The 26,564-nt window shown below is 47.7% G+C and overlaps 1 protein-coding gene and 1 long non-coding RNA gene across 10 annotated transcripts in view; one reads left to right on the top strand and one right to left on the bottom strand.

Annotated features, from left to right (window-relative positions):
* MEAK7 (MTOR associated protein, eak-7 homolog) overlaps positions 1 to 26,564 on the bottom strand; it is a 101,730-nt gene that overhangs the window by 57,499 nt on the left and 17,667 nt on the right. For 2 of the 9 annotated variants that reach the window (XR_012328138.1, XR_012328139.1), the window contains exon 1: positions 7,687 to 8,296. The exons of 2 other annotated variants lie outside the window; for them this stretch is intronic. The gene's annotated coding sequence lies outside the window, so the exon portion shown is untranslated. Of the gene's footprint in view, positions 1 to 7,686; positions 8,589 to 11,377; positions 11,494 to 26,564 lie in introns of those variants that run through there. 5 more of the 9 variants (XM_033844290.2, XR_012328140.1, XM_073796408.1 and 2 more) reach the window with 5 other exon arrangements.
* On the top strand, positions 11,566 to 15,608 carry LOC141277178 (uncharacterized). Its single transcript, XR_012328141.1, has 2 exons — positions 11,566 to 11,832; positions 12,826 to 15,608. It is a non-coding gene; the product is annotated as an uncharacterized lncRNA (long non-coding RNA).

Below are 26,564 nucleotides of genomic sequence, written 5' to 3'. Positions count from 1 at the left end.
CAGTTAGCAGGGAAATCAAGAGGTAATCATCACAGAAAATAAACATCGATAATTACATGGTCAAGGTAATCAATACTGACCTCCTTGCAAAATGCAGCTACAACGCGTCAGAGCTATGTAATGTTGTTTCAGTGTGGCAGAAATTAATGGTCGACACAAATAAAGTGGGAAAACCCAATTCTAATTCTTCTGACTGCCTGAGGCCTGCTCATAATTGCCAACCAAAAGTCGATTTCTTTATTCGAAAACAGTTTCTAAGCTAATGTAACTAAAATGTAGAAGAATCAGGATTTCAATCTAAATATTTATTTTTTAAAAGTCTGAGTTGAAAAAATAATCTATAAGGCTGGATGATCACACACATTTTAAAAAAATCAACACCCTGCAAATATCACCTAGAGAGCAGACGTGCTATTAGACATGTTTTTCCCTTTGTGATCCTGGCTCCACCTGGCTGGCTGTATGGTCTTGGGCAAGCGACCAAAACTCTCTGTGCCCCAGTTTCCTCGTTTGTAAAATGGGAATAATCACAGCCCAACCTCAGACGGCTGTGATCATGGTTGGCCAAAGCCGTGAGATCAGGACTTCCCCGGTGGCACAGTGGTTAAGAATCCACCTGCCAATGCAGGGGACAACAGGTTTGAGCCCTGGTCCGGGAAGATCCCACATGCCACCGAGCAACTAAGACCATGCGCCACAACTACTGAGCCTGTGCTCTAGAGCCCACGAGCCACAACTACTGAGCCCCCATGCCACAACTACTGAAGCCCGTGCACCTAGAGCCCATGCTCCACAAAAAGAGAAGCCACCACAATGAGAAGCCCGCACACCACAACAAACAGTAGCCCCCACTCGCCGCTACTGGAGAAAGCCCGCATGCAGCAATGAAGACCCAATGCAGCCAAAAATAAATAAATAAAATTAATTTATTAAAAAATAAAGAAGTAAATAACATACAAAGGAATTCCCATAACGTTATCAGCTGATTTTTCAGCCGAAACTCTGCAGGCCAGAAGGGAGCGGCAGGATATACTTAAAGTGATGAAAGAGAAAAACCTACAACCAAGATTACCCAGCAAGGATCTCATTCAGATTCAAGGGAGAAATCAAAAGCTTTCCAGACAAGCAAAAGCTAAGAGAATTCAGCACCACCGAACCAGCTTTACCACAAATGCTAAAGAAACTTCTCTAGGAGGGAAACACAAGAGAAGAAAAGATCTACAAAAACAAACCCAAAACAATTAAGAAAATGGTCATAGGAACATACATATCAATAACAACCTTGAGTGTAAATGGATTAAATGCCCCAACCAAAAGATACAGACTGGCTGAATGGATACAAAAACAAGACCCAAATATATGCTGTCTACAAGAGACCCACTTCAGACTTAGTGACACATACAGACTGAAGGTGAAGGGATGGAAAAAGGATATTCCTTGCAAATGGAAATCAAAAGAAAGCTGGAGAAGCAATACTCATATCCAATAAAATAGACTTTAACATAAAGACTGTTACAAGAGACAAGGAAGGACACTACATAATGATCAAAGGATCAATCCAAGAAGATATAACAACTATAAATGTTTATGCACCCAACACAGGAGCACCTCAATACATAAGGCAAATGCTAACAACCATGAAAGCAGAAATCAACAGTAACACAATAATAGTAGGGGACTTTAACACGCCACTTACACCAATGGACAGATCGTCCAAACAGAAAATAAATACGGAAACACAAGCTTTAAATGACACAATAGAACAGTTAGATTTAACTGATATTTATAGAACATTCTACCCAAAAGTGGCAGAATACACTTTCTTCTCAAGTGCACATGGAACATTCTCCAGGATAGATCACCTCTTGGGTCACAAATCAAGCCTCAGAAAATTTAAGAAAATTGAAATCGTATCAAGCATCTTTCCTGACCCCAACATTATGAGATTGGAAATCAGTTACAGGAAAAAAACTGTAAAAAACACAAATACATGGAGACTACACAGTGTGCTACTAAATAACCAAGAGATCACTGAAGAAATCAAAGAAGAAATTAAAAAAAAAACATAGAAACAAATGACAATGAAAACATGACGATCCAAAACCTATGGGACACAGCAAAACCAGTTCAGGGAAGTCTATAGCAATTCAATCTCACCTCAAGAAACAAGAAAAATCTCAAACAATCTAACCCTACACATAAAACAACTAGAGAGGGGCTTCCCTGGTGGCGCAGTGGTTGAGAATCTGCCTGCCAATGCAGGGGACACGGGTTCGAGCCCTGGTCTGGGAAGATCCCACATGCCGTGGAGCAACTGGGCCCGTGAGCCACAACTACTGAACCTGCGCGTCTGGAGCCTGTGCTCCGCAACAAGAGAGGCCCCGATAGTGAGAGGCCCGCGCACCGCGATGAAGAGTGGCCCCCGCTTGCCACAACTAGAGAAAGCCCTAGCACAGAAACGAAGACCCAACACAGCCCTAAATTAATTAATTAATTAATTAATTAATTTAAAAAAAAAACAACTAGAGAAAGAAGAACAAAGAAAACCCAAAGTCAGTAGAAGGAAAGAAATCATAAAAATCAGAGGAGAAATAAATGAAATAGAAACAAACAAAAGAGCAAAGATCAATAAAACTAAAAGCTGGTTCTTTGAGAAGGTAAACAAAATTGATAAACCCTTAGCCAGACTCATCAAGGAAAAAAGGGAGAGGATGCAAATCAATAAAATTAGAAATGAAAAAGGAGAAATCACAATTGATACTGCAGAAATACAAAGGATTACAAGAGATTACTACAAAGAACTATATGCCAATAAAATGGACAACCACGAAGAAATGGACAAATTCTTGGAAAGGTACAATTTTCCAAGACTGAACCAGGAAGAATTAGAAAATATATCTTAAAAAATATAACTATTTTTGATAAAAAATATACCTATCACAAGAAATGAAATTTTAACTGTAATTAAAAATCTTCCACCAAACAAAGGTCCAGGACCAGATGGCTTCAGAGGCAAACTCTATCAAACACTTAGAGTAGAGCTAACACCTAATCATTCTCAAACCCTTCCAAAACATTGCAGAGGGAGAAACACTCCCAAATTCATTCTATGAAGCCACCTTCACCCTGATACCAAAACTAGGAAAAGATATCACAAAAAAAGAAAATTACAGACCAATATCACTGATGAATATAGATGCAAAAATCCTGAACAAAATACTAGCAAACAGAATCCAACAGCACATTAAAAGGATCATAAACTATGATTAAGTGGGATTTATCCAAGAGATGCAAAGATTCTTCAATATATGCAAATCAATCAATGTCATACACCACATTAACAAATTAAGGAATAAAAACCATATGATAATCTCAACAGATGCAGAAAAGGTTTTTGACAAAATTCAACACCCATTTATGATAAAAACTCTCCAGAAAATGGGCAAAGAGGGAACCTACCTCAACATAATAAAGGCCATATATGACAGACCCACAGCAAGCATCATACTCAATGATGAAAAACTGAAAGCATTTCCTCTAAGATCAGGAAAAAGACAAGGATGTCCACTCTCGCCACTCTTATTCAACATATTTTGGAAGTCCTAGCCACGGCAATCAGAGAAGAAAAAGAAATAAAAGGAATACAAATTGGAAAAGAAGAAGTAAAACTGTCACTGTTTGCAGATGACATGATACTATACATAGAGAATCCTAAAGATGCTACCAGAAAACTACTGGAGCTAATCAATGAATTTGGTAAGGTTGCAAGATACAAAATTAATGCACAGAAATCTCTGGCATTCCTATACACCAACAATGAAAAATCAGAAACAGAAATTAAGGAAACAATCCCATTTAACATCTCAACAAAAAGAATAAAATACCTCGGAATAAACCTGCCTAAAGAGGCGAAAGATTTCTACTCAGAAAACTATAAAACACTGATGAAAGAAATCAAAGATGACATAAACAGATGGAGAAATATACCATGTTCTTGGATTGAAAGAATCAATATTGTGAAAATGACTATACTACCCAAAGCAATCTACAGATTCAATGCAATCCCTATCAAACTACCAATGGCATTCTTCACAGAATTAGAATGCCATTACAATTCGTATGGAAACACAAAAGACCCCGAATAGCCAAAGCAATATTGAGAAAGAAAAACAGAGTTGGAAGGATCAGGCTCCCCGACTTCAAACTATACCACAAAGCTACAGTAATCAAGACAGTACGGTACTGGCACAAAAACAGAAATATAGATCAATGGTACAGGACAGAATGCCCAGAGATAAACCCACGCACATATGGGCACCTAATTTACAACAAAGGAGGCAAGAACATACAATGGAGAAAAGACAGCCTCTTCAATAAGTGGTGCAGGGAAAATTGGACAGCTACATGTAAAAGAATGAAATACACTCCCTACCACCATACACAAAAATAAACTCCAAATGGATTAAAGACCTAAATGTAAGGCCAGACACTATAAAACTCTTAGAGGGAAACATAGGAAAAACACTCTTTGACATAAACCACAGCGAGATCATTTTTGACCCACCTCCCAGAGAAATGGAAATAAAAACAAAAATAAACAAATGGGACTTAATTAAACTTAAAAGCTTTTACACAGCAAAGGAAACAGTACACAAGACAAAAAGACAACCCTCAGAATGGGAGAAAATATTTGCAAATGAAACAACAGACAAAGGATTAATCTCGAAATATACAAACAGCTCATGGAACTCAATATCAAAAAAACAAACAATCCAATTAAAAAATGGACGGAAGACCTAAATAGACATTTCACCAAGGAAGGCATACAGATGGCCAAGAGGCACATGAAAAGATGCTCAACATCACTAATTATTAGAGAAATGCAAATCAAAACTACAATAAGGTATCACCTCACGCCGGTCAGAATGGCTATTAACACAAAATTTAGAAACAATAAATGCTGGGAAAGGTTTGGTGAAAACGGAACCCTCCTGCACTGTCGGTGGGAATGTAAATTGATACAACCACTATGGAAAACAGTATGGAGGTTCCTTAAAAAACTAAAAATCGTATTACCATATGACCCAGCAATCCCACTACTGGGCATATATCCTGAGAAAACCATGATTCAAAAAGAGACATGCTGCAATGTTCACTGCAGCACTATTTGTAATAGCCAGGACATGGAAGCAACCTAAGTGTCCATCGACAGATGAATGGATAAAGAAGATGTGGCACATAGATACAATGCAATATTAGTCAGTCATAAAAAGAAACGAAATTGAGATATTTGTAGTGAGGTAGATGGACCGAAAGTCTGTCATAGAGTGAAGTAAGTCAGAAAGAGAAAAACAAATACTGTATTCTAACGCATATTTATGGAATCTTAAAAAAAAAAAAAAAAATGGTACTGATGAACCTAGTTGCATGGCAGGAATAAAGAGGTAGACATAGAGAATGGACTTGAGGACACAGGGTGGGAGAGGGAAGCTGGGGCAAAGTGAGAGTAGCATTGACATATATACACACTACCAAATGTAAAATAGTTAGCTAGTGGGAAGCAGCAGCATAGCACAGGGAGATGGGCTCGGTGCTCTGTGATGACCTAGAGGGATGGGATAGGGAGGGTGGGAGGGAGGCTCAAGAGGGAGGGGCTAAAGGGACATATGTATGCATATGGCTGATTCACTTTGGTGTACAACAGAAACTGTATTGTAAAGCGATTATTCCCCCCAAAAGATCTATTTATAAAAACAAAAGATAAAAAAAAATAAACTCCAGGTACCAAAAAAAAAAAGTGAACAATTCAGTGGCATTTGGGACATTCACAACATTGTGAGACCACCACCTTTATCTAGCTCTAAAACGTTTCCATCACCCCAAAAGACAGCCCACACCCATGAGCGGTTATTCCCCATCCCCGATCCCTCAGCCCCTGGCAACCACTAATGCGCTTTCTCTGTGGATTTGCCTATTTCGAACATTTCATGTAAATGAAATCATCCAGTACATGGTCTTTGGGGTCTGGCTCTTTTCACTCAGCATAATGTTTTAAAATTTCATCTGCATGGTAGCACGATCAGTACTTCACTCCTTTTTATGGGTGAATAATAATTATGGTAGATGGAGATGCCGTCTTTGGCTTATCCATTCGTCTGCTGATGGACATTGGGGGCTGTTTCTATCCTTTGGGTGTTGTGAACAGTGCTGCTGTGAACATATGTGTACATGTACTTGTCTGAGTCCCTGCTTTCAAATTTGGGGGCGGCAGGTGCTATACCTAGGAATGAATTGCTGGGTTGTATAATCTGATGTTCCCTTTCTGAGGAATTGCCAAACTATTTTCTGATTTACATTCCCAGCAGGAAAGCATGAGGGTTCCAATTTCTCCATATCCTCTCTGACATTCTTGCTATTTTTCCATCTTTTTAATCCAGCCATTCTGGCAGGGGTGCCCATCTGCCCCAAACAGGAAGCGTCCAGCAGACGGCTCCTTGGACAGGAGCTGTAGCGCACTTGCAAAGGCTGCTGGAAACGGGTGCTTGTGCAGCCCAGTTTGGGGCTATCATTCACGGGCCACCTGATCTAACTGGTTCCAATTCTCAAGTTTTTCAGCAGCCTAAGAGCCAAGAAGGAAAACTTCTGGCCCTGGGCTCAAGGTCCTGCCTGCGTGAGGCTTTCTTCATGTCTAAGATACAGCGAGTGGCACCACCGGGTGCCTGGTCCCCTCCAGGGGGCACAGCCCAAGCAGCCATGCCAAGGCAGACCCGTCTTGTTTGTCAACTTTTCTAAGAGCCCCAGGAAACAACCTGATCACGTAGGAGTGGATGAGGAGACGAGCCATCATCATCTGATTTTTAACTACCTGCCACTTCCGGAAGAGAGTAGGAAAGAGTGCCAAGCAAAGGCAGAAAGAAGGTACGAACATCACTGACGCTGCAGTTAATTTAATATATTCTGCCAACTGCCAAGCCGTGCTCTTAGTATTAAGTGTCTGAAAGCCACGCCTAAGAGAAATCACAATAGAAAATAGGTCGGTGCCCCCTGGCTATCGACAAGCAGGAGTACGCGTGTGGTCAGAGCTGCATTTCCAACCCAAGGCAGCGAGGAAGCGCGGGGTCTCGGTGAGAGTGTGAAGGGGGCTGCTTTCTTGGAAGGCTCAAAGAAGGGGTTGATGCCATTCAGTGACCGGGTAGCTTAATCCTTTTCATCGAGGATGCAGGAGGAACAGAGAAGGGCTAGGGTGATAATTAAGAAGGACGCTGCCCTGTTCTGTGGACCAGAAAGCAGGCCGCGAGTTATTCTGGGTCCCCGCACAGTGACCTGATCTGTCTACACAGCATGATTTTGCTTTCAGTGGGTTCACCCCCGCTTTACTTCCATTAGCGATACATCACGATGGCTTTAGTCAACAGTATTTTTAGATTCACACCCTTCCAACCAGGGAAATTCAAGATTCTCTCAAAATCTGTGTTAATTTGTCAAGTCACCAAAAGATCTGTCACACAACTCTCCCTGCGTCCCTCCCTTGTTATCCTGCTGAAATCCTGGAAATGATAAATGAATTAAAATGTACCCTAGTGAAAGCTATTTCGTTCTCAGGGTCTTCCTAGCAAAGATCACCACGTTTCTTCACTTCATCTAGAAAACCTTAAGGTTTGTGACATGAGAAGGCCCCTGACTCACCTAAACTCTGGAAGAGATGGCGGCCTTCTGAACACCTGCGGGGAAAGGTTTCTGAGATGTCAGCACAGCTGCATATCAGAGCTGGACCCTCCAGGCCGGTGACAGCCGTGCCCACCCAGGTGGGCTCCCAAGGCCGACCTGGCGGATGCGTGTGGTCCCCTCGGAACGTCAGACACCAGTCTCTGTGGACAGTTCCCTTCTGCCCGTTGTCTGGCTCAGAGGACCCTCATGTCCACCTCTGCACCCCTCATCATCTACTCAGCCTCAGGTTCCACGACTACCCAGCATTCCTGACTTTCCTAGAACCGACTGCTGCCTTAACTGACGGGGACACAGGGCCCTCCTTACTCACTCTGCTTGCGCGGCACCCACACCTGCACGCCTGACTCACCCACCGCAGAATCTGAATGCCATTAAAGAGACTGCCGCACGGCCACCTGGCCAGCACCTGAGTCAGCCTGGTACACGCACGCACGGGGACGTGCCGGTCCAACAGCTATGTTGTTCCCCACCCACCCCTCGGGTGGACAGCCTGTTCTCTCACCAGCTCGTGAGATCCCGTGTGCTCACTCCAGGAGGTCGGCCTTGCCTGGGTCCCTCACGTTCGGGCCCCAGGGGACTCACTCCCAGACCCCAGGCACTCAGGGGCCCTTGGATCAGTGCCACTCACTCCACCACCCGTGACCAGTCCCCGGCCCACCTCTGTACCCCATGGCCCACCAGGCCTGGGCCACCAGGGAGAGCTCACAGCAAGGACAGGGGCTCCATCTACATGCCGCACCTCAAACTCCCCACATCCTGGGAAAACATCCTTCCTTCTCAAAACCAAGGAATCGCTCGACCGGGGGATACCAGCCTCTTTTAGGGGAACGTCTGGGGCTAAAAGGCTGCCAACACGTAAATGCCTCTTCTCAGACATTCCCAGATGTTCCATGACTGAGCAATCAGGGCGACCAGGGGCAGCGCCACTGAGAGGTCATGGGGCCTGCCCCCTCCAGCACACTGGCCTTCCTGACATCAGCACATGCGTCTAATTCCTCCAACAGATAACTCAGTGTCTCCTAGGCCAGGCCCCCGTCAGAGGGAGAGCAGACAGAAGCCTCAGAAAGGCCCAGGGCCTGCAGGAGCGTCCCGTCCAGCAAATGCTGCGGGGATCGGCAGGGATGGGGCGAGAGTGGAAAATGTCCCAAAGGACATGTTCTGGCTGGGTTTTCCGGCACCCACTGGTGGTTCACCCAGGAAGCAGGGACAGTGCACACAAAGGTGCAGGGTGAAACTGACATCGTCCAGGCGAGGTCTGGTGTGCGGAGGGGGCCAGAGGGGTCTACAGAGCAAGGCGGCCTCATCTGCCTCCACCCAGCCACTCACTTCCAGCCCATCCCAGCCCCCTCCTCTGTCCCACCGGAAACAGGCTCCTCCACTGTTGTCTGGAAACAGCAGCCTGGCCTCCTCAGGGTCCAAATGCCTTCGAGAAAGGACCAGAGCTGGGCGAGGTGCCCACAGGGAGGACTGGAGGGCAGAAATGCACAGGAGAGGTGCGGCCCATCGGCATGCATGCGGTAGGCTCAGGGCGGCCCCTGGAAGAGATGCCAGGGATGGCCCAGAAGCAGGGCAGCTGGCAACACTGGCTTTTCTTCTAGGAGGAGGAACTGCTACGCCCTCAAGCAGGAGCCACCGGCCTGGAGTCAACAAAAGGTGGAAGGAAGGGCAGCCTCTCAGACCATGCCCCAGGCCCCTGGCCCACCATTCTCGGCGTCCGCAGGGCACTGGTAAGAGGACACATCTTTAGGCAGCTCCAAGGACAGCCCGCTCCTGTTAGAGCTCCACACGGCGGGATGAAGTAGTGGCAGTGGTACAGCGTCCCCAAGTTCCTCCAGCCTGGACTGCATCATTTTATCAGGCCTGAAATCTCTTCAATCAACTTTGGGGAGGAACTGAAGGCCTTTGATGCGTCCTTACTTCTCCCCAGATGCATATTCCTGAACTTTCTTTCAGTCCCTGGCCATGGTTTTCTCACGGGACTGTCCTGGGTGCACCTCGATATGTGCCACAGGCTTTTTTTTCCGGGCAAGCTGTGCATAAAACAACCCAGCGCTGGCCTGAGTCTCCTGCAGGTTTACGTATATCACATTCTCTTTCAAGAGGACGCGCCTCAGTGTTCCTTTAAGATGGCTAACCCCAGCGGTTCTCAACTGGGGGCGGTTCTGTCTGCCGGGGGGACAGCTGGCAATGATGTCTGGTTGTCACGACCAGGGAGAGGGGTGCTGCTGGCATCTAGAGGATACCAACCAGGGGTGCTGCTAAATACCCTACAACGCACAGGACAGCCCCCCCTGAACAAAGAAGTCCCTGGCCCCAAATGTGAGTAGGACTGAGAATGAGAAACTGGCTTCCAAAGATGCAGGGCCGTGGGGCAGAGCGGGAGGGTGGGCACTGAAGTGTGCTGGCATCCAGGCGGTGTAAGCAAAGGTGCACAGATCCGAGTCCAAGCTCTGACACTGGTCGGTGCTAAGACTGAGGGCACGTTATGAAGCCTTTTCCAACCCTAGTAACACAGGGACAGTGCCACCAGCCCTGTAATGAGGGGAAAGGATTAAATGAGGCAGCATCGGGCATTTATCAATAATTCGGCTTTCTGGAGGCCAGAGGAGGAGACACATGAGCCCAAGGCAACAGAAGGTTTCTTGCCTTAGAACAAAACAGCTCAGCTTGGAAGGAACAAGCTCCCCAGGGCTAGGGAGGGAGCCAGGAGCTGTTTTTCTGCAGAATCGGCCGCAGTTCCTGCTGGCATCCTAGCATGGCTCAGGCACCTCTTTTCAGAGCCTCTCTGAGGACTCCTGTGCTCGAGGGACACCCTGGACCCTCCACCTCCAAGGTGCCACAGTCCTGGGAGCAGCAATCTGGCCCTCAGTACGCCCCTTCTGCGAAGACTCCCAGCCCCTCATCTGCTTCAAGCTTTGTTTACATCCCAGAACCTTCCGCGAAGGGTCAGCTTGAGCCTGGGCCAGCCGCCAGCTGTGCAGAGTCCCTGCTAGCCAGAAGGTGACCTGTCCCGCTCCTGCCCTGTGCTGGCTTCCCTCCCTCCAGGGAGCCCCAGTGGCTCATCTGCAGGGTGTCAGCCTAGGAGCACTTTCTTCTCTCCCCTCTGCCCTAAATTTAACCATCAGCTCCACTCTCCGGGGACAAAGTGAGTAGGCTGTGGTCATTAGAGAGACCGCCCCAGCCCGGCACACACTCCAGTACAGCCCCCTGCCTCGCCTCCTCCCGCCGACGCTCCCCAGTTCTTCCTGCGTCTCTACAGCTCTCTCTCGCTTTCCCTTCTGACAGCGGGCCTCCACCCTGAGAACCCTCGGGTAAGAATCTGCCGGAACCCTCCGATCTCAACCACACGGCAAGCAGAATGTGAGGAGTGATTCTGTGCTCCAACACGCGGAGAGACTCTTCCTCCCTCGCAGCTATCCCCCCACCACTCCCCACCCCGCCGCTGGGCAGAGAGGCACGGGCTGCCAGGGAGGGGCAGGGCCCAGGTCCACTCTGGCACCATTCGTTCCCAGGACCAGGGTCATCGCCCCCAACCCTAAGTTGGCCAGGCTGCTCCCTCCAGGCCTCCTGACCAACGACCTTCCCCCTCCCACACCCCCACCCTTCCTCCCACCGAAGCCCTCACCCTCAGCCCCAGAGCCGACCCGACCTGCCTTTCCGGTTGCGGTCCACAGGTGCTCCTCTAGAGCCGCCCACCCCGTTGCCAGGCGACAGCGCTGACGGACGGCTATCTGCCCCAATCGCAGAAGCGGAAGTCTAGGGGCGGAGCCTTATAAAGAATTCAGCCAATGGATATGCACCTCATGGGGAGCCGGCCAGGCGCAGAAGGGTAAGGGCGGGGCCGGATGCAGGAAGGAAGGAGGTGGGATTCCTGGGGAGCCGCCGTGGGAGGAGCTGGAAAAGGCGCTAGAGGCGGAACTGGGAAAGAGAGTGGCTGAGGATTCACGGGAGGAGCCAGGGAGGAGCACCTGGGGAGGGAGGGGTTGTCTGGCCTCGGGTAAAGTAGCTGGGCCTTGGGAGTACGGGGTGTGGCCGGGATGAGGACGGAGCTGGGAGAGAGGAGAGCGGGCCTAAGTGAGACCCAGCGAGAGACGAGAGAGGCAGGTAACCCAGCCGCGGGACCCTCCGCTACTGAGGCCTCCATAGATTAAGACCCAGGCAACCCTCCTCTGGCACCCCTCTCCCTCCCCCAACTAATCTGGGCGCAGCCTCGCATCCCAGGGCCCGGGCTCCTGCCTACCCCCCACCCCCGCTTCTAACCCTCGGCAGCCCAGCCCCTCTCTCTTCCTGGGAGCCCTCACTTCTGTCTTGGTTCTCTGACCCCCAGTCCTTTCCAGTGGCATTTCAACGTTCTTAAGTCTGTCCAGTCTGGATAAATAAACTCAGCTAGACCCTCAGGCCTTCTCCAGCTTCTCCCATCCCATCCTCAACCCCTCGACCCCAGCTTCACTCCAAAATGTCTCAGGACTGTTGTCCGGATTTATAAACCTTCCATTCGCTCCCCAAACCACTGAAACCTGGCCCCAGGGGCTCTGTCACTAAATCCATGGGGCACTTTCAGTCCTTACATGCAGGGGTTCACAGTCAGCCTTATTAAAACTCTCCTTCCTGGGCATCTAGGTCACTCAGCCCTGCCTTTTCTCCCCTCCCTCCCTGGTAGTTTTCACGCTACGCATCCTCCCTGAGATTAATTCCTTCCTCCTGTCTTCCTGGTGACTTCACTTCCCACCTGTCTGCTCTGCTGACCCCCAAACCTGCACGTCCACCTGGTGGTCTAGACTGCACTCTGACCCTTAACGCCCATCAGGTTGCATCTCAAACTCAGCCCAGCCAAATCCAAACTCTTCCCTCCAAAACTGCATCTCCTATTTACTTCCTTCCTGAGGGCCGTCCACCACCTTCCAGGCCCAAGTCAGAGAACTGGAACCATCCTGGATGCTTCCTCCTCCTTCTCTCCCCGTGTTCCATTACTCACTAAATCTGTTTTACCCCCAAGATCTGGCCTGCATCCACCCACTTCCCTCCATGTCCCCAGGGCCCCCTGTCTGGGCCAGACCCCAATAACAGTCTCCTTGCCTCCTCCAACCCATCTCCCAGCCAGAACCAATGGAACAGTGAGCACAGAAATCTTCCTCCTGCCCCCAAGACTGAGAAATGGCAGCCCAGGATCGAGCAGAGTAACAGACACAGATGAAACCAGCTGCTGGGTTTTGCTGTCCTCAAGTTCACGAGGAACAACATTTCTCAAGGACACTCAGCTGCAGCTGTAAAGTGCCATAATCACCCCCTTTTTTGTGTAGTGACTGTTTTACTCAAAAAGAACTTTGAACTGTAAAATCATAGATGAGCAGAAACTTCACTCTTTGAAATTACATCACGCAGAATGAAACTTCCTGCTCCCGCCTGAGAATTTAAGTCAACTTTGATGGAGAAGCAGCCTGGATTTCCAACCCCCGTGCAGATCCATATAAGTGGTTTCTGGACATGATGGCCCATTGGCCTCCTAACTCTGGTTCCCAAGGGAACGGGAGCCGAGTCTACACTGCAGCCCAGGCCAGATGCTGGCCGCTTCCCACACAGCCCTGTTTGGCCCTGAGCCTGTTGAAACGCTGCTTCTCTTAAGTTTCACCCAAACCCCACCTTTCCACAAAGTCCTATGAAATCTGTCTTTGCCTTTGTCAGTTTGAGCTGCCCAGGGCTCCCAGTGTGCTGGGTGAACAGGCCTGATTTGTCAGACTACGGGTTGACCTTGATGGTCCTGGGCCTGTGGGGCTAGGACAGCTGTAAGGTCCCAAGGGCAAGGGCAGTGCTGGTCACAGGTCCCCAGATCATACTGAGCACCTGCTATACACCTGCCAGGCCTGGTGATACAGCAGTGAGCATTACAGTCCCTGCCCTCAGTCTTCTAGTCCTTTATCATTCAGTTCCACCTGCTGAATGAGTGGGGAGGAGCATGATTAAATTGAGGGCAGGGGATGGTTGGGGGGTTTCTGGCTGCAGAGGAGAGGCTGGGGAAGATAAGAGGGAGAAAAACCAGGACGGTGAGAAGCTACGGCGGGAAAATAGATGGGATATTAAAAACTACACAGAGACTTCAAGGCTTAAAAAGAATTCAGAGCTGGAGAACAGTATGGAGGTTCCTTAAAAAACTAAAAGTAGAGTTGCCATGTGATCCAGCAATCCCACTCCTGGGCATATATCCATAGAAAACTATAACTCGAGAAGATACATGCATGCCTACGTTCATAACGGCGCTATTTACAATAGCCAAGACATGGAAGCAACCTAAGTGTCCATCAACAGAGGAATAAAGAAGATGTAGTGTACATATACACATATACATACATATACAATGGAATTTACTAAGCCACAAAACGAATGAAATAATGCCATTTGCAGCAACATGGATGGACCTAGAGATTATCATACTAAGTGAAGTAAGCCAGGCAGAGAAAGACAGATATCATATGATATTGCTTATATGTGGAATCTTAAAAAAAGGAAAAAAAAAGTACAAATGAACTTATTTATAAAACAGAAATAGACACACAGACATAGAAAACAAACTTATGGTTACCAAAGGGGAAGGGAGGGGAGGGATAAATTAGGAGTTTGAGATTAACACACATATACCACTACATATAAAATAGAAAACCAACAAGGACCTACGATATAGCACAGGGAACTATACTCAATATTTTGTAATAATCTATAAGGGAAAAGAATCTGCAAAAGAATATATATATATATATATATATATATATATATATCTGAATCACTTTGCTGTACACCTGAAACTAACACGACATTTTAGTCAACTGTACTTCAATTAAAAAAAAAAGAACTCAGAGGCCATCTGAACATTTTCCTTTTTTGTGTCAAGGGACTACTGCCTTCCAGACTCTTTCTGTTCACCCTCGTCCCCGCCGTTCCTGCCAATCGGGTGCTTCCTGGCCAGAGCCCCTTCTTGCCTGCTGCCTGGGGACTGCCTGGATGCTTCAGGCCCGCAAGGCACAGGCCCTCGTGGAGAGATGGGTCTGAGCACCGAGGCTGTCCCGTGGGAGCAAAGTGTTCCGCAGCCCAGGCGCCCTCACCCTCCTGGACACGAGGGAGTAACCCCAGCTCTTCGTCTCCGCTCGCTCAGGTTTCTGCCGCCTGCAGCCAAGGGAGTGGAAGGATAAGATCCCCTGTACTTATGCGTGCAAACCTCGTGAGTATACTTTCAGGAATATCCGAGGTGGTGGCATTCTGTGCAAAAAGGCAATTTCCTAGAGGCCGGAGCACGCCCAGGGCAGGGGGCCAGGGGGCTATGGTGGTCCCAGGTGCAGGCAGTGGGGGGCAGCGGGGGCCCCCCGGCTGTAGAGATACCGACAATAAAACCAACTAAAAGTCGGTCTGCTTTTTATCCCCAAGCGCCAGCAATTCTAAGCAACATCAAGTGACATCATTCTCCTCCCTGAAAAAGCCTTTTATTGGGCTAAGCACAAAACCAGGGGTTGGCAGACTTTTTCTGTCAAGGGCCCGACAGTAAATAGTTTTGATTTTTCAAGCCATACCATCTCTGTCACAGCTACTCACAGCTCTTGTGGCACCAAAATACCCACAGGCAATAGAAGAACAGTTGGGCATGGCTGTTTATGTCACACATTTATGGACACAGAAATATGAATTTCACATAATTTTCACACATCATAAAATATTAGTCTTCTGATTTTGTTTCCAACTGTTTAAAGCATGAAAGTCATTCTTAGCTCACTGGCTATATAAAAGCAGACAGTGGCTGGACTGCAGTTACTGTTACGGTTTTTTTTTGTTTGGTTGGTTTATTTTTTACTAGCAGGATGAATTCTTAGAATTAAAAAAAAAAAAAAAAAAAAAAACTTTACCCAAAGAAGAAAGCTGTTTGCTACTTCAAATGTGCCAACAGGGCTTCCCTGGTGGTGCAGTGGTTGAGAGTCCGCCTGACGATGCAGGGGACGCGGGTTCGTGCCCCGGTCCGGGAAGATCCCACATGCCGTGGAGCGGCTGGGCCCGTGAGCCACAGCTGCTGAGCCTGCACGTCCGGAGCCCGTGCTCCGCAACGGGAGAAGCCACCGCAGTGAGAGGCCCGCGTACCAAAAAAAAAAAAAAAAAAGTGCCAACAGAGGAACAACTCATCAAGCATGAAGAGCCACAATAACATCATCTCACAAAAGGAAAATGACAAGTCTCCAGAAACCAAACATGAAGTCAAGGAATACTATGATCTAACTGATAGAGATTCAACACAGCTGTCATAAACAAACTAAAGAGCTACAAGAGAACTCAGAAAGGCAGTTCAGTGAGCTCAGGACTAAAATTAAGGAACAGAAGAAATACTTCAGTAAAGATACTCAACTCTAAAAAAGAACAAAATAAATTCTGGAGCTGAAGAACTCAATGAGATGAAAAATGCATTAAAAGGCATTGGAGGGCTTCCCTGGTGGCGCAGTGGGTGAGAGTCCACCTGCCGATGCAGGGGACACGGGTTCGTGCCCCGGTCCGGGAAGATCCCACATGCCACGGAGCGGCTGGGCCCGTGAGCCATGGCCGCTGAGCCTGCACGTCCGGAGCCTGTGCTCCGCAACGGGAGAGGCCACAACAGGGAGAGGCCCGCGTACCGCAAAAAAAAAAAAAAAAAAAAAAAAAGCATTGGAAATAGAGCAGACCATATGGAAGAATTAGTGAGCTTGAAGAAGCTTATGTTTTAATAATATTTATATTTTTTATTTATATATTTTCATGTATATTTATAATATTTACATAAGCTTCAAACTGTACATTTTTATGACATTTCTTTAAAAACCGAGTTTACCAATCCTGTTTAAAATTGCGTCAAAAAAAATAATAAAATACCTAGGAATAAACCTAACCAACAAAATGAAAGACCTACACGCTGAGAACTATAAAACACTGATAAAGGAGATAGAAGATGATTCAAAGAAGTGGAAAGATAACCCATGCTCTTGGATCAGACGAATTAATATCGTTAAAATGGTGTACTACCCAAAGCAATCTATAGATATAATGCAATCCCTATCAAATTACCCATGACATTTTTCACAGAACTAGAACAAATAATCCTAAAATTGACATGGAACCACAAAAGACCCAGAACTGCCAAAGCCATCCTGAAGAAAAAGAACCAAGCCAGAGGCACAACCCTCCCAGACTTCAGACAATACTACAGTAATCAAAACAGTGTGGTGTCGGCACAAAAACAGACATATGGATCAATGGAACAGAACAGAGAGCCCAGATATAAGCCCACACACCTATGGTCAATAAATCTTCAATAAAGGAGGCAAGAATATACAATGCAGAAAAGACAGTCTCTTCAGCAAGTGATGTTGGGAAAGCTGGACAGCTACATGTAAATCAGTGAAGATAGAACACACCCTCTCACCATGCACAAAAATAAACTCAAAATGGCTTAAAGACTTAAACATAAGATAGGTCACCGTAAAACTCCTAGAAGAGAGCACAGACAAAACATTCTCTGACATAAGTTGTACCACTGTTTTCTTAGGTCAGTCTCCCAAGGCAATAGAAATAAAAATGAAAATTAAAAATGGGACCTCATCAAACTTACAAGCTTTTGCACAGCGAAGGAAACCATAAACAAGAGGGAAGGACAACCTACAGAATGGGAGAAGAATCTCTGCAGACGATGCAACTAACGAGGGCTTAATTTCCAAAATAGACAAATGGCTCATACAATTCAACAGCAAAAAAACAAACAACCCAATCGAAAAATGGGCAGAAGACCTAAAGAGACATTTCTCCAAAGAAGACATACAGGTGGCCAATAGGCACATGGAAAGATGCTCAACATCACTGATTATTAGAGAAATGCAAATCAAAACTACAATGAGGTACCACCTCACACCCGTCAGAATGGCCATGGTTAAAAAGTCTACACATAACAAATGCTGGAGAGGGCATGGAGAATAGGGAACCCCCCTACACTGTTGGTGGGAATGTAAATTGGTTCATCCACTATGGAAAACAGTACAAAGTTTCCTCAAAAAATTAAAAATAGAGTTGCCATATGATCCAGCAATCCCACTCCTGGGCATAAACCCAGACAAAACTATAATTCGAAAAGATACACGCACCCCTATGTTTATAGCAGCACTATTTACAATAGCCAAGACACGGAAGCAACCTAAGTGTCCCTCAACAGATGAATGGATAAAGAAGATGTGGTACATATATACAATGGAATATTACTCAGCCATAAAAAGAATGAAAGAATGCCATTTGCAGCAACATGGATGGATCTAGAGATTATCATATTAAGTCAGACAAAGACAAATATATGATATCACTTATATGTGGCATCTTTAAAAAATGATACAAATGAACTTATTTACAAAACAGACTCACAGACAAGGAAAACAAATTTATGGTTACCGAAGGGGAAAAAAGGGTCATGGGCTTAACAGATACACACCACCATGTATAAAATAAACAACAAGGACCTCCTGTATAGCACAGGGAACTATATTCAATATGTTGTAATAACCTATAATGGAAAAGAATCTGAAAAAACATTACGCATATACACATATATATATAAAAGTGAATCAGTTTACACCTGAAACTAACACAATATTGTAAATCAACTATACTTCAATAAAAAGTAGACTTTTTTAAAACACTGGGTTTATTTGGAGAACACCAGTTATAGATCTGGCCCCAACACACATGGATACAGCTACAGGCATTCAACTCAAGAGCAAGTTTGAAATACCTGGAATTTTCTGAGGTCACTCAGGGTGCAGTTTGGGTCTCCAGCCCCCCCTGCGTTGAAAGAATAGATTTGAAATAAACATCACCAATACAGTGATGCGCATGACCAAGAAACAGGCCTTGGGCTACTTCAGTGCTGACATTCTACATGACCACTTGGACTTTTTATGCTTAAAAATTCTCAACTCCAGAACAATCTAAAAGCCTTTAGAATAAATCCCAAAGGAACTGAGGCATAAATGGCTTTTCAGTTTCTGGACTGTAGCATGTAATGCAATTTGGGTGAATCTCTGTCAAACGTAGCCTTAGGCTTAAGGCCTTCCCTACTCATACAGCTGCTGCTTCATGAAAGCAATCTTGAAAGCAAAGCTAATAAAACTTGTTCATACATATGTGATGGATTAAATAAATGTGGAAGAGAAGGTACCTCTCCCTTTCCAAAGAATCCCAGTAATTTATGCAGATGCTCCCAAGTGGGGGAGGCAGAGCATGACTCCCTCTCCCTGGGCCTGGGCTGCACACGGCGACTTCCTTCCAGAGAGATCAGAATGGAAATGGAGACCGGAGTGAACCATACAGGGCAGGAAACTGACCAGGCTACCGCACGCAGATGATCACAGCTGACATCAACAGTCATAAATTACATGGGTACAATGGGACCTTCTGACCAGAGGGTCCCTCTGTGACCTTGGTTTGGGGAGCCCTCAGCTCATCACGGACCCAGCAAAGGCAGCTTCTTCTGAAGTTGGCCTGCAGGCCGGGGACCCTCAACCCCCTGGTCCCCTGTGTATTTCCGCTTTCTCTGGAACGTTCCGCCCAGTCTGCATCTCTCCCAGCCTCACCGGCCGTTCTCCAGTTACCAGGCATGCCTTCTTTCTTCCCTCCCGTGAGCTCACATCTCCACTGCAGGGAGGCTCAACCCCTCACAGGAGGAAGGTGTAAAAGGGTCAAGGTCATGGAGATGAGGGGAGATCTGGGGAGAGACTTGTTGGAGGGCCGAGTCTGTTTCCCCGGGAGGAGAGGGGGGAGCCTGCCTCTGACCTCAGGCCCTGGGGGTTCGGGGCTACAGTGCCCCTCCGAGAGCTCCAGCCAATGGCCACGTCACACATGCCACAGCTGAGGTGTGAGGGCAGCGGAGCGGGCTCTGCTCCCGGCAGTCACCACCCTGCCACCCAGCAGCCCGTCAGAGGAAGAGGATCTGGGACAGGATTCAAGACACACCCTGGGCGCAGACGCCTGGAATCACACTGAGTCTCCCCAGGGCCCCAGGGCAACAGGCTGCAGGGCATCAGCCAGCCCAGGGCAGGCAGTGCCCAGTCAGGGGAGTTGCAGTGGCCAAGGAGGCCTCCCAAGGATGCACAGAGGTGACCATGAGATCAAAGTCAGCTCAAAACATGGGCCAGGCCCAGATGACCTGAAGCCAGCGTGCTTCCCGCGGGACGCCGAACAGCAGCCCTCAAAGACGTCCAGGTCCTAATTCCCAGAACCTGCGGGGATATGTGAGCTGACATGGCAAAGGGAACTTTGCAGATGTGATTACATTAAGGATCTTGAGATGGGAGATGATCCCGGATTATCCACGTGGGCCCAGTGTCATCACAGGTCCTTATAAGAGAGAGCAGGACAGGACTTCCCTGGTGGCGCAGTGGTTAAGAATCTTCCTTTCAATGCAGGGGACACGGGTTCAATCTCTGGTCCGGGAAGATCCCACATGCCGCGGAGCAACTAAGCCTGTGCGCCACAACTAATGAGCCTGCACTCTAGAGCCCGCGAGCCACAACTACTGAGCCCGTGTGCCACAACTACTGAAGCCCGCGTGCCTAGAGCCCGTGCTCCGCAACGAGAAGCCACCGCAATGAGAAGCCCACACACAGCGACGAAGAGTAGGCCCTGCTCTCCACAACTAGAGAAAGCCCGCGCGCAGCAACAAAGACCCAACGCAGCCAAAAATAAATAAATAAATAAATCGTTTTTTTAAAAAAAATTGGGAGTGTCAGAGTCAGACAAAGAGATGTGATGATGGGGGGGAGGGGAGAAGAAGGAAGGAGGGAGGGAGGGACTGGAAGATGCTATGCCTACTGGTTTGAAGATGAAGGATTTCTAGAACCTGGAAAAAGCAAGGGAAGGAATTCTTGATTTCAGACTTCTGACTTTCTGAACTGTAGGAGAATAAATGAACATCTTGAGCCACTAAATCTGTGGTAATTTGCTCCAGCAGCAATGGGAAATGAATAAACTGTCATCCGGCAAGTACAAACTTTCTGCCTACCTTCCACCTCTCCTCCCTCCTCCACGAGCCTGGAGGGGACAGAAATAGGATGGACAGACGCAGCAAATAAAGATACAAGACGCCCCGTTAATTCTGAATTTCAGGTAAACAATGACTAGGTCTTTAGCATGGAGAGTCCCAAATATTGCATGGGACCTACTTACACTGACAAGAAATGATCTGTTTTTCAGCTGAAATACATATTTAGCTGGATACTGTGGCTGTATCTGGCAGCCCTAGCCACAGACAGCAGCTGTAGGGGAAGAAAAGAGCAAAGAAGAGGAAAACTGCCCTGTCCCTGACACCCACGGCAAGTGCTCCAGGGGAGAAGAGAGATTTAATATTAAATCAAGCCCCAAACTTTACTACCTGGGACTGGACACTTTTAATTCATGAAATGGGACCACTTTCAATCTAAAGTGACCCTGGGACCTAATTTCCTAAGAATGGAGAGAAAAAAACCACAGGAAATGTCTGGGCTTTTCATCCAAGGATGAGAAGGTGGCTCCCTCCCTCCATCACGCTGAGAAGGTTGGAGGGACAGCAGGAAATAAAGCTGCTACACCTGCCGGGCTGGCCTGGACCAGTGACAATGGGATGCATCAGCTCCGTCTCCCGCCCAAGGTAAAGGTGCAGATAGATGTTGGCTGCGATGACGAGTCCTGTGTTTGCTCTGCACGTTCCCCACTGGATGTGCAGCCAGTGCAGGGCCGGAAGCAGGCCTATCCCACTCCCCAAGCCCAGTCTGTGCCCCTGCGTGTCTGAGGAGACCCGACACAGCTAATATAGCCGTGTGCCCACAAGGTGGCGCTCATGGTCACTGCAAAACAATTTGCTCCGGTCATTGTTGTCACAAAAAAATATTTTACAATAGTTTTAGATTTACAAGCTCGTTGAGAATAGGATACAAAGAGCTCCTGTGTGTCCCAGACCGAGCTTCCCCTGTGATTAACGTCTTACATTAGTGTCGAACATTTGTCAGCACTGATGAACCAATACTGATCCCACGTTACATTTAGGCATCGTATCTCTTTAGGCAGCTCTGGGCTCTGACAGTTTCTCAGACTTTTCCTGGTTAGTAATGACCTGGGTAGGTGTTCTGTAAGGTGCCTCTCTACTGGGATTTGTCTGAGGTTTTTCTCACGATTAGACTGGAGTTGGGATTTGGGGAATGAGGACCCCAGAGGTCCAGTGCCCTCTCATCCCAGGTATCAAGGGCACACACGGGCCCCAAGACCCCTCACTGCTGGTGTTGGCCTTGATCACCTGGCTGAGGTCAGTCCCATCCAGCTTCTGCTCTCTACACGTGCTCCCCTTTTCCATAATGAGCTCCTTGGATCATGTGTTTTTTTTTAAGTTTCCTTTTTTTTTTTTGGACGCACGGCCTGTAGGATCTCAGTTCCCCTGACCAGGGGTTGAAACCTGGGCCATGGCAGTGAAAGCCTGGAATCCTAACCACTGGGCCACCGAGGAACTCCCAAAGGTTTCCTTTTTAAATCAGTTCGTGTCACCCCTGGTTCAGTTAGGACAGTGGGGGCGGGTGTGAGAAGAGGGGGCGGGGGGTGCCCCTCACATGGCATGAGAAGTGGAGACATGCATCCCAGGGTGTACAAAGGTTGGAGTCTAGGACAGTTACTCGCGGTTCTTGCCTCTTCCCACCTCACCGATGATCCAAGTAAACCTCCATCAGTGTCCTCGAAGGGGTCACAGGAAGGAGAGCACAGGAGAGGGCGGCCAGGGAGAGCGGTGGGAGAGGGGACCCTGTCACGCTGCCCTGGGAGCAGCACGAGGATTTGGCGTCCCAGGAGTGCGGCACCGCGCATGCGCCCCCCCCCACACACACCGGCGCTGCTCAGAACGGAGACTGGTGCCCCCAACCCGCCCCCCACCCCACTCTGCCCAGGCCGGCTTCCCTGTAGCTCAGTGAGTTTCCATCAGTTAAGTCAGATCACACCTCTCTGCTTAGAAACCCTTGTGTGACCTCCTCCGGTCCCAGGCAGACCCTGCGGCCTCCACACCCTGGGCCTGGACATCCCTCCACCTATGGGGTCACGGGCACACCGACTCCCCAGCTCAGGGCCTTTGTAAGGGCCCTTCCACTCTGCCCAGGACAGGTGTCCCACTTTCTCCACTCCCTCACCTTCAGGCCTCGGCTCAGATCCCACCTCCCAGAGACCTTCCTGCCTCCACCCCCACCCCCGTCCCTACCCCAGATGCCTCGATGAAGTGGAGCAGAGAGGGTGATGTCCCCTGAAGACAGTACAGGGTTCAAGGACCGTGTGGGAAAACCTAACCTGGCCAGCAGGGAAGACCCCAAGGATGAGCCCTGAGGCTCCGGAGGGGGGATGGGGGTTTACGCCCCCCCAACCAATGACCACCCCCCCCCACCGGGCTTAAATTCTGCAGGTGATTCCTGTGGCCACCCCGGGGGGCACACACAGCCTCCTTCGCGGTCTCTTGTGAGCCAGGCGCTCTGCTCTGAGGGGTTAGTTACATTCTGGTTTTGCAATAAGTGTCTGGGAGGTCAACCCAGCATTTCTCACCACGATAAAGCACTGTTTTTCTGCTTTTGTGGTGCACGGTCTTTTCCTTCTTCTCTAAAACCATAAAAGATGTCAAATCACACACACCCTGCCCCCATGGCTGAGATCCTGTGGTGCACACCCCCAGTTAGGAGCGCCTTGGGGGCTGGGCTGAGCGAGGCCCCTGCAGCGGCCTGCTCACCCCTGCTCACCTGTGTGTCAAGGGGTTGCCTTATAAGGTGAAAAGCAGCTGCCCGCCCGCCTGCCCCGCCCGCTGTGGGTTCAGCCCAGGGCTCAGAAAGGAAGTCCTGAGTTTCGCAAGAAGCTCTGCACCGATCTTTGCAGGTCTGGCCTCCAAGCCCCCAGCCAGCTTGCTACAGGGTATCTCAGGGTATCTGTTAACAACAGGAGTTAGGTGCCAGAGACGCACGGGGACAGGGTCCTACTTCCTTTTCAGCAGTTAAAACCAGAAGAGATGCTTGGACATTCATTGCCTGGGGAGGCCAGCAGCTAGCAGACAGAGGCAGGAGGGCATTATAACATCAGGGGAACCAGATGAAGCTGCAGTTTGGGGTTTCGAAGATGACAATACTAGTACATGTCGGCTCTAGTGAACCATGGGCCAGGCCTGAACCAAGTACCCGACACGCAGTATCTCATTTAACGCTTACAACAGCTGGGTAGGATAAGTACCACTATTAGTCCCACTTTGCAGATAAGGAAAACTAAGGCTCAGAGGAAGGCAGTAACTTATCTAAGGTAAGATAAGTAGCTTTTCTACCAGACAACCAGCAAGTGGGAGAGACTGAAGAGGCCTCCAGGAATCCCCCTCTGAGAAGGATCGCTGTTCAACGCAGCAGCCACACGGGCCACATGTGGCTACCAAGCCTTTGAACTGGTCCCAGCTGCGATGTGCTGTGAGTGTGGAACACACACCAGAGTTCAGAGACTTGGTTGCATCTTTAAATTTTAAGTTAAAAAAATCTGAACTGTAAACTATCTCCAAAATTTTCAGCTTCATTCTGAAATCATTATAGATTCATGGGAAGTTGCAAAGATAGTACCCAGAGGTCCCTTCACTCAGTTTCACATGGTGACATCTTATGTAATTATCATAATTATTGTACAGTATCAAAACCAGGAAACTGACGTGTGTATAATTCTACGTCCTTTCACCGCATGTGTGCATTCGTGTAACCACCGCCATGATCGAGATACAGTAATTATAAAATAGCGATGGCATGTTGAAATATTATCTCGGCTGTGTTGGGTTAAACAAAATAAATCATCGGGGTTAATGCCGCCCGTTTCTTTCCGCTTTGAAAATGCGCCACTGGAACATTTAGAATCGTGCACGGGGCTTGCCTGTTTCCACTGGACAGCGCTGACCTGGAAGTTCAGACCCAGCTCGGCGGTTAGGACAGGTCACTTGACCTCCCCGAGCCTGGCTCCTCTGGAGTAGACCAGGCCTTCAAAGTAATTGTACAACTGCTCATTCATTCAGTGCATTTACTGAGTGCCTCTCGCATGCTGGGCATTACGCTAAGGGCTGGGGACACAGAAGCAAAGACTGTGGCTCAAAAACACGAATTGTCCCTGGCCCCCAGAGCAGGTAAATCCAGCAGGGGACTCCTAGAATCCCACCGCCTTCCTGACACCTCCCAGAACTCAGCAAGAGGCACAGGGAAGGAAGTGACAATGGTAGAAAAACAAAGTGCCGACCCACAGAGGACACACAGGTACTGATGTATACAGCTGGTGCTTCCAGTCAGAGAACTCAGCAGCCAGCCCCGGAACCCAAGGCCCACATCCCCCACCTGTCCACCTGTCCTTCCATCGACCTCAGCCTAATAGACTCGTGGTTGCCAAGGGGAGGGGGCTGGGGGAGGGGTAGAATGGGAGGCTGGGGGAGCAGCTGTAAGCTTTTACATAGAGAATGGACACACAACGAGGTCCTACTGTAGAGCACAGGGCACTATCTTCAATATCCTATGAGAAACCAGGATGGTAAAGAACAGTAAAGAATGTGTATGTGTGTGTATATATATAAACTGAGTCCCTTTGCTGTACGGCATAAATTAACAGGACATTGTAAATCAACTATACCTCAATTTAAAAAAACAAACAAAAAAAATACCAGACCAACATTCACACACACACAAAGAGAAATTTCTAACGTGAGGAAAAGCAGGGTAATAAAACAAACCTTACCCCTCCACCTAGCTTTAACCATGATCAACATTTTGCCCTATTTCCTATTGTTCATGGGAGTATTTGAAAGAAAATGAGAGGCACCCTAACATTTTAGCCTTAAATAGATCCGTCTGCATCTCTGTAAAAAATGACACCTTCATACCCAACCACAATGCCATTAACAATATTTCCTTAATATAACCCAGTCTTCACTCTTTGGATGCTGATTAGAAATGCTGAGTCCTGGGCCTTGCCCCAGGCCTTCTCAATCAGATTCTGCATCTCCATAAGGTCCCGAAGAATTCGTGTGCCCATTAGTTTGAGAAACAAACTTTACATCCGGTCTGTTATTGAATTGTCTCCCACAAAATCCACACGTTGAAGTCCTAACCCCCAGGACCTCGGACTATGACCTTATTTGGAAATAGGGTCATTGCAGACGTAATTCGTTCAGACGAGGTCAGACTGGCATAGGGTGGCCCCTAGTCCAATATGACTGGTGTCCTTACTTTAAAAATTAGAGACAGACATGCATAAAGGGAGGGTGATGTGAAGAGACAGTATAAGAAAGAATGAAATAGTGCCGTTTGCAGCAATATGACCTAGAGATTATCATACTAAGTGAAGACAGAGAAAGACTATTTGTCACATGATATATACGTCATATGATATCACTTACATGTGGAATCTAAAAACATGATACAAATGAATTTATTTACAAAACAGACACATAGACTTAGAAAAAAAGTTTATGGTTACCAAAGGGGAGAGGTGGGGGGAGGGATAAATTAGGAGTTTGGGATGAACATACACACACTACTATATATAAAACAGATAACAAACAAGGACCTACTGTACAGCACAGGGAACTCTACTCAATATCCTGTAATAACCTATATGGGAAACAGACCCTGAGAAAGTGTAGATATATGTTTATGTATAACTAAATCACTTTGCTGTATGCCTGAAACTAACACAACATTGTAAATCAACTATACTCCAATATAAAATTTAAAAAAATTTTTTTAAAGAGAGACAGAGAGTAGACGGCCGTCTCCAAGCCAAAGAGAGAGGCCTGG

This window comes from Tursiops truncatus, chromosome 19 (assembly GCF_011762595.2).
Source record: "Tursiops truncatus isolate mTurTru1 chromosome 19, mTurTru1.mat.Y, whole genome shotgun sequence".
Lineage (NCBI taxonomy): Eukaryota > Metazoa > Chordata > Mammalia > Artiodactyla > Delphinidae > Tursiops > Tursiops truncatus.
Note: the sequence above shows the minus strand (reverse complement) of the source record. Positions and strands in the feature narration are given on the sequence as shown.